The sequence below is a fragment of the Sciurus carolinensis genome, chromosome 8 (assembly GCF_902686445.1).
Source record: "Sciurus carolinensis chromosome 8, mSciCar1.2, whole genome shotgun sequence".
NCBI lineage: Eukaryota > Metazoa > Chordata > Mammalia > Rodentia > Sciuridae > Sciurus > Sciurus carolinensis.
Genome location: NC_062220.1, coordinates 125409972 through 125429371, shown reverse-complemented (window position 1 = coordinate 125429371; position 19400 = coordinate 125409972). Strand labels below are relative to the sequence as shown.

General features: G+C 47.2%; 2 pseudogenes; one reads left to right on the top strand and one right to left on the bottom strand.

The window, feature by feature from the left end:
- Positions 1-1134: 1134 nt before the first annotated feature.
- On the bottom strand, positions 1135-7271 carry LOC124991676 (polyubiquitin-B-like; annotated as a pseudogene).
- LOC124991675 (polyubiquitin-B-like) lies at positions 1563-2408 on the top strand (annotated as a pseudogene).
- Positions 7272-19400: the final 12129 nt, after the last annotated feature.

Genomic DNA, 19400 nt, shown 5'->3' with positions numbered 1-19400 from the left:
ATGACCATCACCCTAGAGGTGGAAATAGTGACATCACTGAGAATGTAAAGGCAAAGATACCAATCAAGGAAGGTATCCTCCCTGACCAGCAGAGGTTGTCTTTTGCTGGCAAAAGCTAGAAGACTGGTGCACCCTGCTGCCTAAACATCCATAAGGAGTCCACCCTGCAACTGGTGCTGAACCTCAGAGGTGAGATGCAGATCATCATGAAGACCCTGACTGGGATGACCATAACACTGGATGTGGACAACAATGACACCATTGAGAATGGCAAGGCAAATATCCAAGACAAGGAAGGCAATCTTCATGACCAGCAGAGATTGTTCTCACAAAGAGCTTTAAGACAGTACCCTGTAGGATTCAAACATCCAGGAGTCCACCCGGCACCCGGTGCTGCATCTCAGAGGTGGGATGCAGGTCTTCATGAAGAACCTGACAGGCAGACCATCAACCTGGAGGTGGACCTCAGTGATACCATTGAAAATGTCAAGGCAAAGATCCAAGTCAAGAAAGGCATCTTTCTGATCAGCATAGATTGATCTAGCAAAGAGAAAGAAGACAGCAACCTGTCTGACTACATATTGGAAGAGCCCACCCTGCACCTTTTGTTGCGCCTAGGAGGAGGGATGCATATATTCATGAAACTGTGACAGGCACAACCATATCCTGGAGGTATGGACCAGTGACAAAATAGAGAATGGCAAGGCAGGGATCCAGGAAAAGGAAGGCATCCTCCCTGAGCAACAGAGGTTGATCTTTGCTGGCAAACAGCTGGAGATGGTGCAACCTGTGACTAAAACATCTAGGAGTTGTACACTCTGCACCTGGTACAGTTCCTATTGGGGGGATGCAGACCTTCATGAAAACCCTGACTGGCATGACCATCATCCTAGTGGTGGACCTCACTGACACCATGGAGAATGTCAAGGCAAGAACCAAGTCAAGGAAGGCACCTCCCTGACCAGCACAGGTTGATCTTTACTGACAAACAGCTGGATGACACTAGACTCCTTCTGGATGTGTAGTGAAAAAAGGTATGTCTGTCTTACAGCATTTTCCAGCAAAGATCAACCCGTGCTGGTCAGGGAGGAAGTCTTCCTTGACCTGGTTCTTGCTTTGACATTCTCCATGGTGTCACTGGGCTCCACCTCCAGGGTGATGGTCATGCCAGTCAGGTTCTTCATGAAGATCTGCATCCCACCTCGGAGGTGCAGCACCAGGTTCAGGGTGGACTCCTCCTGGATGTTGTAGTCAGACAGGGTGTGCCTGTCTTCCAGATCTGTGCCTGCAAAGATCAACCATGCTCTTTGGGGAGATGAATTCCTTGCCTCAGTGGTAGGATGTAGATCTTCATGAGGACGCTGACACACAAGACTATAACCTGGAGGTGGAGCCCATTGACACCATTGAGAATGTCATGGTAACTATCCAAGATAGGGTGGCATCTTCCCTAACCAGCAGTGGTTGATGTTTGCTGGCAACAGCTGGAAGACTGGTGAGCCTTCTCTTTCTTGAACATCCAGAAAGAGTCCAGTGGCACCTGGTCTAACCTCAGAGTTCAGATGCAGATCTTCATGAAGAATCTGACTGGCATGACCACCAGCTTGGAGGTGGAGTGCATTGACACCAATGAGAATATCAAGACAAGGATCCAAGACAAGGAAGGCATTCTTCTGATCAGCAGAGATTGACCTAGCAAAGAGATGGAAGACAGCACACTATCTGACTACAACATCCAGGAGTCCACCCTGCACCTGGTGCTGTGACTCAGAGGTGGGATGCACATCTTCCTGAAGACCCTGAAAGGCATGAACATCACTCTGGAGGTTGAGCCCAGTGTCACCATTGAGGTGTGAAGGCAGGAATCCAAGGAAAGGAAGGCATCCTCCCTGACCAGAAGAGGTTGAACTTTGAGGGCAACAACTGGAACACAGGTGCACCCTCTCTTCCTTGAACATCCAGGAGAAGTTCACCCTCCACTTTTTGCAGTATTTCTGAGGTGCAATGCAGATCTTCATGAATTCCCTGACCAGCATGACTACCCCCCTAGAGGTGGAGTCCAGTGACAAAATTGAGAATGTCAAGGCAAAGATCCAAGATAAGGAAGGCATCCTTCCAACAAACAGTGGTTGTTCTTTGCTGAAAAATAGCTAGAAGATGGGTGCACCCTATCTGACTACAACTCCAAGAAGGAGTCCATCCTGTACCTGGTGCTGTACCTCTTAGGTGGGTTGCAGATCTTCATGAAGTCCTTGACTGACACCACCATCTCCCTGGACGTGGAGCCCAGTGACACCATGGAGACTGTCAAGGCAAAAATCCAAGACAAAGAAGGCATTATTCACGACCAGTTGAAGTTGATCTAGAAAAGAACTGAAGACAGCACCATGTCTTACTACAACATCTAGTAGGAGTGAACCTGCACCTTGTGTTGTGACTCAGAGGTTGAATGCAGATTATCATGAAACCCTGACAGGCACGACCATCACCCTGGTGGTATAGCCAAGTAAAACCACAGAGAATGGCAAGAAAAGATCTCAGTCATGAAATGCCTACCCATTGACCAGACCAGATGGTGACATTTGCTGGCAACAGTTAGAAGACTCGTGCGCCTTTCCTGACCAACACATCCAGAAGGAGTCCACCCAGAACCTGGTGCTGCACCTCCAAGGTGGGATACAGATTTTCGTGAAGACACTGACAGGCAAGACCTTCACCCTGGAGGTGGATCCCAGTGACATCATTGAGAATGACAAGGCAAAGATGCAAGACAAGGAAAGCAATCTTCCTGACCAGTAAAGATTTATCTCACAAAGAGTTGGAAGACAGTAGCCTGTCAGATTTCAACATCCAGGGGTCTACCCTGTACCTGGTGCTGCATCTCAGAGGTGGGATGCTGATCTTCATGAAGATCCTGACTGGCATGAACTTTACCCTAGAGGCAGAGCCCAGTGAAACCATTGAGAATGTCAAGTCAAGAACCAAGTCAATGAAGGTATCCCCCCTGACCAGCACAGGTTGATCTTTGCTGGAAAACAGCTGTAAGACAGACACACCTGGTCTCACTACAATATCCTGAAGGAGTAGACTGATGTCCAGCTGTTTGGCTATAAAGATTAACCTGTGCTGGTCAGGGAGGATGCCTTCCTTGATTTGGTTCTTGCCTTGACATTCTCCATGGTGTCACTGGGCTCCACCTCCAGGGTGATGGTCATGCCAGTCAGGGTCTCCATGAAGTTCTGCATCCCACCTCTGAGGTGCAGCACCTGTGCAGGATGGACTCCTCCTGGATGTTGTAGTCAGACAGGGTGTGCCTGTCTTCCAGCTCTATGCCAGCAAAGATCATCCACTGCTGCCTGGGGGAGATGAATTTCTTGTGTCAGAGGTGGGATGTAGATCTTCATGAGGACTCTTATCAGTAAAACCATCAACCTGGAGGTGGAGCCCATTGACACCATTGGGAATGTCAAGGTAATGACCCAGATGAGGATGGCAACCCCCCTAACCAGCAGAGGTTGATGTTTGCTGGCAATAATTGAAAGACTGGTGAACCCTGTTCTACCTGAACATCCAGGAGTCCACTGGCACCTGGTTCTACAACTCAGAGGTGGGATGCAGATATTAATGAATAATCTGACTGGCATGACCATCAGCCTGTAGGTGGAGCTCAGTGACACCAATGAGAATGACAAGGCAAAGATTCAACCCATGGAAGGAATTCTTCCAACCAGTGGAGGTTGATCTAGCGAAGAACTGGTAGACAGCACCCTGTCTGACGACAATATCCAGGAGTCCAAACTGCACCTGGTGCTTGCTTCAGAGGTGGGATGCAGATCTTCATGAAGACCCTGAATGGCACAACCATCACCCTAGTGGTGGAACTAATTGAGAATGTGAAGGCAAAGATGCCAGTCAAGGAAGGCACCCTCTCTGCCCAGCAGAGGTTGACATTTTCTGGCAACAGCTAGAAGACTGGTTCACCTTGCCTGCTTACAACATCCAGAAGGAGTCCACCCTGCACCTGGTGCTGAACCTCAGAGGTGCAATGCAGATCTCCATGAAGACCCTGATTGGAATGACCATAATATTGGAGGTGGACAACAATGACAGCAGAGGTTGATCTAGCAAAGAGATGGAAAACAGCACACTATTTGACTACAACATCAAGGAGTCCACCCTGTACCTGGTGCTGTGCCTCAGAAGTGGGATGCAGAACTTCATGAAGACCCTCTCTGGCTTGACCATCATCCTGGCGGTGGAGTCCAGGAACACCACTGAGAATGGCAAGGAAAGTATCCCAATCAAGAAACATATATTCATTGACCAGCATAGGGTGACATTTGGGTAACAGCTAGAAGACTGGTGCACCCTGCCTGACTATAACATCCAAAAGGAGTCCACCCTGCACCTGGTGCTTTGCCTCCAAGGGGGGATGCAGATCTTCATGAAGACCCTGACTGGCATGACCATCACCCTGGAGATGCAGCCCAGTGACAATATTGAGAATGGCAAGGCAAAGATCCAAGACAAGGAAGGCCATTTTCTCGATCCATTAAAGATTTATCTCACAAATACCTGGAAGAGTGTAGCCTGTCAGATTTCAAAATCCAGGAGGCCACCCTGCACCTGTTGCTGCCTCTCAGATGTGGGATGCAGATCTTCATGAAGACCCTGACTGGCACAAGCATCGCCCTGGAGGTGGAGCCCAGTGACATCATGGAGAATGTCAAGGCAGGAACCAAGTCAAGGAAGGCATCCTCCCTGACCAGCACAGGTTGATCTTTGATACCAAACAGCTGGATGACACCAGATGCCTTCTGAATGTTGTAGTGAGACACAGTGTGTCTGTCTTACAACTGTTTTCCAACAAAGATCAAGCTGTGCTGGTCAGGGAGGATGCCTTCCTTGATTTGGTTCTTGCCCTGACATTCTCCATGGTGTCACTGGGCTCCACCTCCAGGGTGATGGTCATGCCAGTCAGGGTCTTCATGAAGATCTGCATCCCACCTCTGAGGTACAGCACCATGTGTAGGGTGGACTCCTCCTGGATGTTGTAGTCAGACAGGGTGTGCCTGTCTTCCAGCTCTGTGCCAGCAAATATCATCCACTGCTGCCTGGGGGAGATGAATTTCTTGTGTCAGAGGTGCGCTGTAGATCTTCATGAGGACTCTTACCAGTAAGACCATCAACCTGGAGGTGGAGCCCATTGACACCATTGAGAATGTCAAGGTAATGACCCAGATGAGGATGGCAACTCCCCTAACCAGTAGAGGTTGATGTTTGCTGACAACAGCTGGAAGACTGTTCAACTCTGTCTTATCTGAACATCCAGGAGTCCACTGGCACCTGGTTCTACACCTCAGAGTGGGATGCAGATCTTATTGAATAATCTGCCTGGCATGAACTTCAGCCTGTAGGTGGAGCTCAGTGACACCAATGAGAATGTCTGTCAAAGCAAAGATCCAACCCATGGAAGGAATTCTTCCAACCAGTGGAGGTTGATCTAGTGAAGAGCTGATAGCACATTATTTGACTACAATATCAAAGAGTCCACCCTTTCCTGGTGCTGTGCCTCAGTAGTGGGATGCAGATCTTCATGAAGAACCTGACTGTCATGATCATTGTCCTGGTGGTGGAGTCCAGGAACACCACTGAGAATGGCAAGGAAAATATCTCAGTCAAGAATCACATATTTCTTGACCAGCATAAGGTGACCTTTGCTGCTAACACCTAGAAGACTGGTGCACCCTGCCTGACTATAACATCCAAAAGGAGTCCACCCTGCACCTGGTGCTGTGCCTCCAAGGTGGGATGCGATCTTCATGAAGACCCTGACTGGCATGACCATCACCCTGGAGATGCAGCCCAGTGACAATTTTGGCAATTTTGGCATGGCAAAGATCCAAGACAAGGAAGTCAATTTTCTTGATCTATTAAAAGAATTATCTCACAAATATCTGGAAGAATGTAGCCTGTCAGATTTCAAAATCCAGGAGGCCACCCTGCACCTCCTGCTGCATCTCAGATGTGTGATGCAGATCTTCATGAAGACCCTGACTGACACATGCATCGCCCTGTAGGTGGAGCCCAGTGACACCATGGAGAATGTTAAGGCAAGAACCAAGTCAAGGAAGGCATCCTCCCTGACCAGCACAGGTTGATCTTTGCTGCCAAACAGCTGGATGACATTTGACTCCTTCTGGATGTTGTAGTGAGACAGGGTGTGTACCTGGTGCTGTGCCTCAGAGGTGGGATGCAGATATTCATGAAGTCCCTGACTGGGATTATCTCACTCTGGAAGTGGATCCTAGTGACGCCATTGAGAATGAGAAGGCAAATATCTAAGAAAAGGAAGGCAATGTTCCCGACCAGCAGATATTGATCTCACAATGAGCTGGAAGACAGTAGCCTATAGGATTCCAACATTCAGGAGTCCACCCTGCACCTGGTGGTGCAACTAGAGGTGGGATGCAGATCTTCATGAAGACCCTGACAGGCACAACAATCACTCTGGAGGTGGCACAACAATCACTCTGCAGGTGGACCTCAGTGACACTATTGAGAATATCAAGGCAAATATCCAAGACAAGGAAGGCATTCTTCCTACCACTAGAGGTTGATCTAGCAAGGAGCAAGAAGAGAGCACCCTGTCTTACTCCAACATCTCGGAAGAGTCCACCCTTTACTTTGTGTTGTGCTGCAGAGATGGGATGCATATCTTCATGAAATCCAGAGATCACAACCAGCATCCTGGAGGTGGAGCCCAGTAACATCATACAGAATGGCAAGGTAAACATCCAAGACAAGGAAGGAAATCTTCCTGACCAGTAAAGATTTACATCCCAAAGAGCAGAAGACAGTAGCCTGTCAGATTTCATCATCCAGGGTCTACACTGCACCTCGTGCTGCATCTCAGAGGTGGGATGCAGATCTTCATGAAGATCCTGACTGGTATGAGCATTGCCCTAGAGGTGGAATACAGTGACACCACGGAGAATGTCAAGGCAAGAACCAATTCAAGGAAGGCATCCTCTGTGACAGACATATGTTGATCTTTGCTGGAAAATAGCTCTAAGACACACCCGGTGTCACTACAATATCCTGAAGGAGTCTACTGTTGTCCACCTATTTGCCAGCAAAGATTAACCTGTGCTGGTGAGGGGGGAAGCCTTCCTTGTATTGATTCTTGCCTTGACATTCTCAATGGTGTCACTGGGCTCCACCTCCAGGGTGATGGTCATGCCAGCCAGAGTCTTCATGATATTCTGCATCCCACCTCTGAGGTACAGCACCAGGTGCAGTGTGGACTCCTCATGGATGTTGTAGTTAGACAGGGTTTTCCTTTCTTCCAGCTCTGTGCCAGCGAAGATCAATCACTGCTGCTTGGGGGAGATGAATTCCTTTTCACAGAGGTGGGATGTAGATCTTCATGAAGGCCCTGACTGGCATGACCATCACCCTGGAGTTGGATCCCAGTGACACCGCTGAGAAACTTAAGGTAAAGATCCAAGAAGAGGAAGGCATTCTCCCTCATCAGCAGACTTTGATGTAGCAAAGAACTGGAAGAAAGGCATACTCTTTCTGACTGCACCATCCAGAGGTAGGCAGGTCCCTGGGATCATGGCTTGGGGTCAGGTACATACAGAGGAAGGAGATGAGGCAGGAGGGTCCCTTCATCCCAGTTTGTGCAGGATTGTGTGAGCCAGACTGCAGCCTTGGTACTCACCTCAACAGGTAGCAGGGAGCTATAGAATATGTAAGAGCAAGGGAGGGTTAGCTTAGAGCTGTCCTTCAGGACATCTCAGCTGATAGCAAATATAAGTGTGAACAGTGTCTTCTGGATCATAAAATAAGACTTCCTTTTTTCCTTTCCCTCCTTTTCTTACCGCCATAAATATTTCATGAGCATCTACTTTGTTCCAGGCCCTGTTCCATAAGATGCAGATTGAGCACTTACTTACAAGCTTTCATTGAGTGTACAATACAGTCTGGGGAGATGTAGATAGATAATGTATCTCCAAAGGGCCAAGTGCTATGGGGAAAATAAGCTGGAGAGAGATGGAAGGGGCTCACCTGAGGTGGTGTCAGGGTTGACTTCTCTGAGGGGATGACATTTGTGCAAAGACCTGAAGGAAGAGAGGATGTAAATGTGAAGGAGAGTGATGATGAGATCAGAGAAAGAACAGGGTCCATCATGCAGAATCTCATGGCTGCTGAAGTCTTTGGCTCTCACTCTGGGTAAGATGGGGACCCTGGGGGAGATTTGAGAAGGAGAGACACTTGTGCATGTTGGGTATGAGTGGGAAGGAAGCAAGGACACTAGATCATCAGGCAAGAGAGGAAAGTTCTGCCTGTTCTTTGCAGAGTTTTGATTCTGGGATGGGAACCCCAAGCTCCAGACTCCACTCCCTGCCAGCAGGGGAGGTGTTGCAGAATGCTCCTCCATTGAATGAGTGCAGAACTTCCAAGGGGACATTTTGGGGCCCCCTGAGGTCTGTAGGACTGACTCAGTTCAGCTGCGTGCATCATGTTCGTGGACTGATGGGGGCAGAAATTCTCCTCATGAATAAGGCAGTCCTATCATGATGTATTTTGAGGGTCTTTCAGGGCTCTGTCAGCACAGCTCCTGGGAGCTTGAGATAGTGATGGGCATCTCTGGGAGACTTGAGCACCCTGGTTCTCAGTGGCGAGGACAGCAGGAGGGCCTGGCTTTCTTGCTTCCTTGTGTCTCCTGTGCCATCCAGCTGGATCTCTCTATGGTATCTTCATAGGGTGCTATCTGAGCTGGTGGGAGCATTTTGTTATGGGTTAGCAGGTATTTAAGGACACTTTTGTCACCCCTGTGGGCCTGCAATTGCTAAGACTGCAGAACCCTGATGGAACAAGACATGCCCTGAGTCCTTGCTCTCAACTCTCTATCCCTAACAACCCAGGTGAGTCCTAGCAGGTTCCTGTTCCTGCTTTCTAAGCAGGTGTTTGCACAGCTGCAGGAGTCTGTGTGCTTCAGTGCATGTGACTGGCTGTTGCCACCCTCTGTGACCAGGTGCTTCCTGTTTCCTCTACTTGGAATTTGCCAAATCGGCATTTAAGACTTAAGAAAACTAGGTAGCTGACAAGGCTTTGAGAGTCTTCCTCCCCTGCAAGAAAACCAGGTCTCAGCTAAAAACACCCTAAGGGAATAAAGGCCTTTAAAAAACAAATTAGAAACTGAGCCTGTTCTATGGACCCTTTCCTTTAACTTTTCCCATGCCCTGTGCAGTGAAGAAAACACCTTCTCTTGTGATTAGGAAACTAGGCTCAGAGATAGCAGGTAACTTGCCTAAGGCCCCGGAGATGGTGAGTGTTTCACCCAGGGGTCTGAATGAAGGTCTACTTCTAATTGCTCTGCAGCTGAAACCAACGCCTAAATATGGTTGTGACTTCTTCTGGGATAGTGGAGTTGAAAAAGGGAAGACTTTGGAATCACAAAGTCCTGGTTGAATTTTGGTTTTGCCCATTTAAGCATGTGGACTTCTGGGGTGACAGTGTCTTTGCCCCCATGCAGCTGTGCTGCTGTCCTGTCACAGCTGGTCCATCTCTATGCTTGCCTTCCCCATTGGAAGGAAGAGGGACTCAGTCACAGGGGGACACTTTGATGCCTTGTCACAGATGACCTTGAGATGCTCTCAGAGCAGAAACAGGCTCCCCATGGGTATGCTCTGGGCTCAGGGTGCTGCAGGCTGCAGAGCTGTGCTAGAGGATGAATGGAAAGGAGGTTTCTTGATGTCCAATGGGAGACAACCTTTCAGTGGGAGCCTCTTGTCTTGGAATGGATTTGCCCTGAACGCCTGGGTGAGTGTTTACAGTGTTCTAAATGCAAATGTGGTCAATGTGTTTTTAATTTTTTTTAGCCATATTAGAAGAGGGAATATCAATGATTTGGTGCTTTTTCTGTGCCTGATGTTGCAGGCACTCAGATCGTGGGTGTTCATTAGGGATACAACAGTGGCTTCCACACTGAGTCCCCACTGATAAATGTGATAGCTCAGACCCTAGAAGCCAGAAACTCAATGATACTTGAGTCTTTGAAAGCATTTCCCTGTAATGATTCTCCAGTAAATTATGCTTAATTAGGAAATTGGAATTATAGTAATGTCCATTTATCCAACTTCAATCCTAAGTACTTTACTTTATCTCATTGAATCTATAACTCAGACTTCCTATAGTGGAGGTAGAGGTAGCAACTCCTCTTTTCTAACAAGGAAGTTGAAGCTCAGAGGTGTAGAAAACTGAATGAAGGCCGCACACTGTGAAGCATCAGAGCAGGTTCATCTTCCATCGTTTCAAGGTGCATAAACCCTAATAGAAATAGCTAGAACAATAAACAGAGATAAAATGAAAGGAGAAAGAGACTGAGAAGTGGAGTTCTTGGTTCATGTGTCTGGGAATTTTGGGGTGATACAGACTCAGGTACCTCGCTATCCAGGGGTGCAGTGATGTCATCAGGACACTGCCTCTCTCCATCTTGCAGTGCCTTCTGCTGTTATGTCCTCTCTGTGGGGAGGTGGCCTGTTGCCTAGCAGCTTTAGGGACACAATCTGCTGGCTTGGCACTGCAGGAAAAGAGTTTCCCCTACCTAATAAGTATAGTAAAAATCATGGGACTTGGTCTGGCTATTTGGCCTCGACATGCTTGGCCACCCTTTGGGAAGTCAACCATGCAGCGGGCCATGGGAGCCTCCAGCTAAAGAAGATGCCCAGCCCCTCATGGCTCCCTGTACACTCCAAATGCCACAGCACTCTCTGTTCCATCATTGAAATATGACTATACCTCTATTCACAAGATTTTTTTAGGTCCTGGGACCTGGAAAACCTGAAGCTTCTCAGGAACTTCCTGCTGCTCACCATGCCTGAATCAGAGATGACTCTCCATGTTCAGAGACTCCTGACACAGCTGGAGAACAGACATCCCAGTGAGTCTGAGCCCTCCAATGATGGCACCTGGGGTGATGACAGAGGGTGTGTGCAGAGGAATCTGTGCTGGTGCCGGTTGGATCTGGCATTTGCTCCCCAGCCAGAGAGGCCTGATGTCCTGCAGCTGGTGGTCCCTAGTCTGGGAAGGCATCCTGTTGTGAGGAGAGGGGCTGGGTTGTTCTCAGAAGCAAGGTTCAACTGTGAATTGGGAAAGGCCCAGGGAAAGGCAGTCATGTTGGGGGGTTTCTCCTGCAGTTCTAGCACCACCTCAAGTGAGAGAACTGCCTCCAGCAGCAGTGGCCCAGGTTACCTGCTTATATTTCAGGCAGCATATCACCAAATTCCCTGTGATGGAGGAAGAGTAGCCCTCAAACCTGCAGGATGACCCAACTCCAGCACCATTCACACAGGGAGACACTGAGTCACCAGTGGCCACTGTGACCCTTCAGGCAGAGAAGGCAGCTCAGCTGCCACTAAGCAAGTCAGAGGACACTGAACATTTTCTTCCATTTGGTAAAGATGTTGATCCAAGCTGCCATCCCCACCCTTTCCAAGAAAGTCAGTTTTCCTGGCACCAACATAAGTTTCAGGCACCAAAACGCCAGAGACAGGAGGTCAGGAAACTATCAGGCCAGCAGCCCTCCACTTCTCCTGGAAGGTTTTCCTCTGCCCTAGTCCTATGGTCCTCTGTGGCTCCTCCCACCTCGTGAGCATTACCCAGTGCCAGATCCCTCACTACAGCTGACTGCACCCTTCCCTCTGAACTGGCCCACTTTATTTTTCATGTTGTTAAATTTTTCCATTGTTTAGGATGGCATTATAAGTGTTTTTAGTAACAAACTTGTATTGATATAAAAGTGCTCAATCTATTCAGGCTCTGCTGCCAACAGCACTGTGTAGCTGAAGATGGATCCCTATAGAGCACATGGCTCCTGTGGCATGGACACACACAGGCCATCCATTAGGAGGTGAGCTCAGGCCCTGGGTATGGGGCACAGGTGGCTGCCCAAAAGGTGGCGAGGATTTCAGGTCATTATATCTCATATAGTGATCTGTGATGTTAACTATGTTAACTGCCATGTGGAACTATATGCCTTGTCCACATCATATAACAAACTTACTGTGTGTGTTCTTATTGCTCCACAGATCATGTCTCGCCATCCTCTTATTCCCTAAGACACAATATGAAATTTAGACCAGTTGATAACTCAGTAATGGCCTGTATGGTTTAAATCAAAGGAAGAGTCTCATGGTTTGCATGCTACATGACAAGCTGTGCCTCTTGCACTAGTTAGTCCACTGAGAATGCAAAGAAAATGTTCCTGAAGGAAATGAAAGTGCTACTCCAGAGCATATGTGAAAGATAAGAAAGTCAAACAGGCTTATGACTGCTATGGAAAAAGTTATCATTGTCTGGAGAAAAGATGAAACACACACATTTCCTTAAGCCAAATTCAAATCCAGATAAGGCACTAACTTCAGATTGTTCTAATGTCAAGAGAAGTGAGAAAGCTCCAGACAGTTTGGTTAATGATGTTTAATGCAAGAGGCCCATCTCCAGAAATTAAAAGTGCAAGATGAACAGCAGGAGCTGAAGGAGAAGCTATGCTCTTGCTAAGCTGTTTGATGAAGACGTGCTATGGAGTTACCAGGAATCCCCCAAAAGCTCATGGGTGAGACAGTGCAAGAAGGTTTAGAGGTGAAATGATTTGATTATGAGAGCCTGAACTCAATCACTGCATTACTCCCCAGCAGGGATGGATATGCGGCATGCATGGAAGGGGATGTCCTCCACCCTCTCAAGCCTGGAGGCATAGGTGGCACCTGTGGAGGTATCCAGTGTCTGTGAAAGAAGTCTGGATGCAGGGGAAGAAGTTATAGTGGCCATCCTCAGCTCCACAGCAGGTTCCACAGCAGAGGTCCAGATTGAGGGTGCCCAGCAACCATGGATGGTGGATCCACATGCAGGGGCATCCATCTGCAGGGAAGACAATGATCAGCGAGCCTCAGTGTCCAAAGAAGTTGGCTAGTCCAGTTGTATCTGCAGCAGCATGGAGCCTCGGCCTCAGGCTAGATGGCCACAGCAGGGGCAATGGGCAATCCAGCTTTGGTTTTGGACATCTGTGGATGTATCAGTATCCAGAGTCCAGTTATGGCAATAGTGCCAAAGGCAAGTGACTCTGGAGGTGGCAGCGGCAGGCGAGGTGTCTGGCTGAGAGGGTCCTCCTCCTTTGGTGGTGCAGGAGTCTGGTTACAGTGCAGTGGTGGTGGGGGCAGTATTGCAGGTGGCCATGTTGAGACTCCAGCAGTTGCAGCTCTGCTGGTAACTGCATTGACAGCTGAGCATGGTGGGCCTGAGTCAGAGGGTGACTGGAGGCTGGGGTGGCCTCTGCAGTTGCTGCTTCAGGCCACTGGTCCTGCCCCTGGGCAGAGCCTGCCTGCACAGGAAGCAGACACAAGAGGCAGCAGTACACAGACAGCCTCTGAGGATCTTATACTGCCCATGCCAGTGGTGCCTCGCACTGGCCTGGAGCTCACTGGGTGGCTGCTCACCCCACATCCTGGTTCACCCTGCCCTTCCCTGGGTTGCATTCTCTGCTGGGGGAGTAGGCCCGCTGCCAGGTGGGGCAGCCCTTTATTTTTCTTTCAATGTTTGAGCAATAGTTTTTTTTTTTTTTATTTTTACAGATTGCATTTTGATTCATTGTACACAAATGGGGCACAACTTTTCCTTTCTCTGGTTGTACATGATGTAGTCACACAATATATAATCATCTATGTACACAGGGTAATGTTTGTCTCATTCCACCGTATTTCCTACCGCCACCCCAGCCCTCACTTAATTTCCATCTCCACAAGCCAATGTTCCTCCAACCATCAGTTACCTCCTCTCCCACCCCTGCTATGTATGAGAGAAGACATTTGGCCTTTGGTTTTTTGGGGATTGGCTTATTTCACTTCACATGATATTCTCCTACTCCATTCATTTACCAGCAAATGCCATAATTTTATTCTTCTTTAAGGCTGAGTAATATTCTGTTGTGTACATATACCAAAGTTTCTTTATCCATTCATCTACTGAAAGGCATCTAGGTTGGTTCCACACTATACTGATTGTGAATTAAGCTGCTATAATCATGAACGTGACTGCATCACTTTAGTATCCTGATTTTAAATCCTTTGTGTATAAACTGAGGAGTGGGACAGCTGAATGCATTTCAAGTTTTCTGAGGGATCTACATACTGCTTTCCAGAGTTGTCACAACAATCTGCAGTCCTACCAGCATTGTGTGCATGTATCTTTCTCCCCACATCCTCACCAACACTTGTTGTTGTTCGTATTCTTGATATTTGCCATTCTGATTGGAGTGAGATGAAATCTTAGGGTATTTTTGATTTATATTTCTCTAATTACTAGAGATGTTAACTTTTTAAATATATTTGTTGATCATTTATTTATCATCTTCTGTGAAGGGTCTGATCAGTTCCTTAGCCCATTTACTGATTGGGTTATTTGTACTTTTAGTCTTCAGTTTTTTTTTTAATTAAATAGAGAGTGTTTATGTCAACATGATAATTCCAAAAAGAAAATTTGCCTGTGAACTTTTCACAGATAATTCAAAAAATTTGTTTCATACATATATATAGGGTAATGTCTGTCTCAATCTACTGTTCTTCCCATCTGCACCTGGCCCAACCCTTCCCTCACTCCCCTCTGTACAATCCAAAGTTCCTTCATTTTTTCCTACCCTGCCCCCAGTATGGATCAGCATCTGCTTATTATATAAAAATTCAGTGTTTGGTTTTTTGGGATTGGTTTATTTCACTAGAAATGATATTCTCTAGTTCAACACTTTACCTGCAAATGCCACAATTTCATGCTTCTTTAAGATTGAGTAATATTCCATTGTGCATGCGTACCTCATTTTCTTTATCCATTCATTTGTTGAAGAGGACCTGGGTTGGTTCTGTAGATTAGTTCTTGTGAACTGAGTGGCTATAAACATTGATGTGGCTGCATCCTTCTAGTATGCTGAGTTTCAGTCCTTTGGGTATAAATTGAGGATTGGGATAACTGGGTCAAATGGTGGTTCCATTCCAAGTTTTCTGAGGGATCTCCATACCGCCTTCCACAGTGGTTGCACCAATTTGTATTCCCACCAGCAATGTATGAGTGTACTTTTCTCCCCACATCTTTGCCAACACTTATTGTTGCTTGTATTCTTGATAATTGCCATTCTGACTATAGTGAGATGAAATCTTAGGGTGAATTTGATTTGTGTTTCTCTATTTACCAGAGATTTTGAACTTTTTAAAATATATTTGTTGATCGCTTGTATATCTTCTTCTGTGAAGGGTCTGTCAGTTCCTTAGCCCATTTATTAATTGGGTTCTTCTTTTTTTTGAATTATCAAGAACTTATGAAAATTTATACCTAAAATACAAAGAACTCAAACAATAAATGGGCTAAGAACTGGGGCAGCCTTTGGAGAGGACACCCACCTTCCCCAAACCCATTTTCCCTGGGCTGTGGTGGAGAGCAGCAGTGGGGGTGGGGCAGGTGGCTAGCAAATCTTCACGCTCAAAGTGCATCCCTGTGGAGGGAGGAGGGTGGAGAGCAGAGGCAGTGGAGGGAGTCCTCAGTCTTGGTCTTCTGCTACCCTCAGTCACAGAAATGCCATTTGAGGATGGAGATCTCCTAAGTCCCACCAGCAATGTGTGAGTGTGCCTATGAGTGTAGGGGCATTCTGTTTCCACAGCCCCCGTGGGTGTGGTTGGGGAGTGTGTGGGTCCTCTGCCAAGGTGCCACACCTGGTAGATGACCTAGTTCCCCTGCAGAGGCCTTAGTGGGGGATTGGTCCAGCAGCCGCCTGGTGGGTTCATGTCTAGTGCAAGGCGCTGCATCATGGGCAGCATAAGGTCCTCAGCAGCTGAGTTCCTCTGCCTCCTGGGTCTTGCTTCCTGAGCAGGTAGGCTCCACTAGGAGCAAGGCCAAGGGCCTGGAGCTCCCACCAGAGGGGCGCCCCAGCTACTGGTTGCCATCTGACTCTGAGGACCACTGATCCTCGCCCTTGCCATCACTGCCAGCCTGGAGCTCCTCGCCACAGCCACTGGCTCCCCACATGGCCACCAGGTGCTACCTTCACCACCACTGTAGCCAGATTCCTGTCACCATAGCAGGATGAAGATGCTCAGGGCTGGATGCCTCTAAGCCACTGAACCTGCTTCTGGACTCTTCTAGGGTCCCCACTTAGTCCAGTACCAGACTTTTAAACCACAGCTGGACACCGGTATTGCCCAACAAAGACCAATGTCAATGCACTTGACCCCACGCCTGACACCTGATGCCCTGCAACTGATGCCAGCCCCCATGCAGCTGCATGTTGCTGCTACCAGCACCAGACTCTGGAGCTCCATGCTGCTGCCACCAGACTCCAACATGGACACCAGACAGTAACACTCAGCACCAGAAACTGACATCATTACAACTGTAGCCAGATTACCGGCAGCACTTCAGGGCAAAAATGCTCATGTCTGGACACTTCTGTTGTCCCCACAGTAGCTTCTGGCTCTTCTGTTGCCATCACCACTGTGACCATGCTGCAATGCAGCCCCAAACTGCAGCTGGGTGCCAACACCTCCAGAGACGCCCTGAGTCCAATGCTCTTCTCCTGACCATAGGCGCATGACACCCTATGCCCAAAGCAGTTATGTTTTGCTGTTGCTGCCACCACATGCTGCAATTCCATGATGCTGTCACTGCAGTGACTCAAGTCCAGGGCTGCTGTTGGCTGCCCAAGACCACAGGAGCTGAAAGATGGGCATTCTCTATCACAGTCACCTCACTAGTGTCCACCGCATGTCGCTTGCCTGTTGCCAGGACCAGTCACCCATCCTGCTGGGCCCTTGAGGAGTTGGGGTGCTAACTCAGGGAGCTCATCCAAGGAAAACAAGTGAGTACTTTAAATAGAGGCTGCAGTCCTCACAGCAGGGAGAAGGGACTAGGTGGGTCCATGGTGAGGGGCAGGGGTGGAGCCTGGGGGCTGCTGACCAGGTGTGGCTCTTGACCCATGGGGCAGGCTGGAGAGGGATCACTGGCTGCTTTGAGAGCCCAGTCCTGGGAGCATCTTCAGTTCTGGTATTTTCTCCTGAGCGTCCCTCCCCATCCCCTTCCCCTACTACCCCCCTCCTCCCTGAATGGGTCTCTGGGTTATGGAGACAGGGCCATCTGGGCCTCTGGGCAGCACTATGAAGTTCAGGTACATTGAAGCACTCTGGTGACAGCCAGACATGCTGGACATTACACACCTGGACTTGGAGAAAAGCTGCCTTTTGGGAAAATACCCTCTTAGATCTACCAAATTTCGACTGACTTTGGCTTCTTCCAAAAGATTATCAACAAAGGAAAATATAAGTTAGTAAGTTTTGTCTTGCTAAAGGGTAGTGTGAGGAGAGGCAGAGACTTCAGGGTTGGTAGAGCTGGATTCAAATCCCTCTTAACTGGGTGACCTTGACCAGGGTACTGAACTAGGTAAACCCTTGGTTTTGCATCTGGTAAAATAAAGATGGTGAGAATGATAAGCCAGGGATGAATTAAGATGTTGAGCACCACTTCAACTTGGGAAGGTAGGCATTCAGCATTATTTCCATGCAGAAAAATATTCTGAGATTAAAGGTGACACACTTAGAAGTGCACCTTTGGAAGACGACTGACCTGTGAGGTAGGGGGTTGACATTCACTTCACATATTTAGATCAAATAATAATATATGGAAGACCATAAGTGAAAGTATAAAGTTAGGTCAGGCTCATCAAATCATAGGCTGATTTCAAATTTGTTGTAAGTTACATTGAGATAAATCTATATAGTTTAAGCCTCCTGGGATATCCCCCTCCTCTGGCACACACACGGTCCAAAGTATGTCACTATCCTTTACAGTGTCACCAAATATATCAATATATGTATGTACATGTACACAGATATAGATTCTGTATTTTGTTCCCTTTGGGTCCATTTTGGGACCTTTTGAAAACAGAATCTCTTATTTGCACATATGTTCTTTTTCAGCTTTCCCCCTTAGTTTGCACCCTTTCAGCTGACCATCAGGAAGAAGGAAACACCAGAGAAGCTTGAGGATCTGAAGGACACCAGCCCTGCTCTAGTCACTCTGGAAGCTGACCAGCCTGTGCACGCCCAAAGCTTGAGGAAACAACCAACCCTGCTTTAGCCATTGGGGGCTGACTGGTCAATGAAAGGTGAAAGATAAATGAACCAACAGGACAAATGGACAGTTACATCTTCTAAGATGGTGCTCATACTGAGATCATCGTCATCAGTTACTTCTGTCATCTACATTGTCCTTTCCTTGGTCTTCACTACAGTACTGAGAACAATCAACCACATAGCTGACAATATCAGGAAAGTAGCACATGAACCAGTTCAATCCTGAGGGGCCATCGAGGCTTGGGATCCAAGTTCACTATTTGGAGGACAGTTTTCGGTTCTTGGTGGGTTCAAAAGCTGACTTGACATAGTAGAGATTATGCTGTTAACTTACGTTTTGCTTTCATGTTTATCTTCCCTTTACATTAAAACTATTGGGTCTAGCATGGTAAGAAGATATTAAAAACAAAAAGGAGGAAGAGAGCACCTAAGGTATGACATTATATAAAGCTTTAAGCCAAGAAGTTAACGATGTCTTTGATTGGTTTGAGCACCTCTTTGTTGTGAAGGCCAGGTTTCTCTTTCTTGTAAAGTTAGGTCTGCAGGGCTGGTGTTGTGGTTCAGTGGTAGAGGTCTTGCATAGCATGTGTGAGGCACTGGGTTTGATGCTCAGCACCACAAAAAAAATAGATAAACAAAGTAAAGGCATTGTGTCCATTTACAAATAAAAGAGAAAATGTGAGTCTGCAATAAAGCTTGTTGTTACTGTTAGTTTCTGTTTTCTCAGTAAAAGCTTGTGAAATCTCCTAAGAAAATGGAACTAAAAGTAACTTATGTTAACCATCCTGTTGCATAACCATCTACTGAGTATAAGTCTCATAATGTCTAGACCCAGCATCCTGAGATTTTTTTGGCCTTAGCCCCTCTGGATTGCTCCAGTCTAAATAAACCTGTTTCCTGCAAGTTTCTCCATTGTCCAACCTCATCTGTCATATATTAATGACTGCTTGAAATGCTAAAATATCCCCATTGTTGAAGGGCACACAGAAACAGTTTCTCTGACTCTGACACAGTATGAAATCTATGCAAAGTAATTAAACACAAAAAAATAAGGGAAGATTACACTCTAGTGACCTCCTGGAATTTATTCAATGTTGCATAATAAAACTTGAATACATAGATTGAATTGCCCTGTTATACCCCATAAATATATAAAAATGATAAACCCAAATAAACAGTATTTAATCTGGGGAAAATATGTTTTGTGAGAAATCTGAATGCATT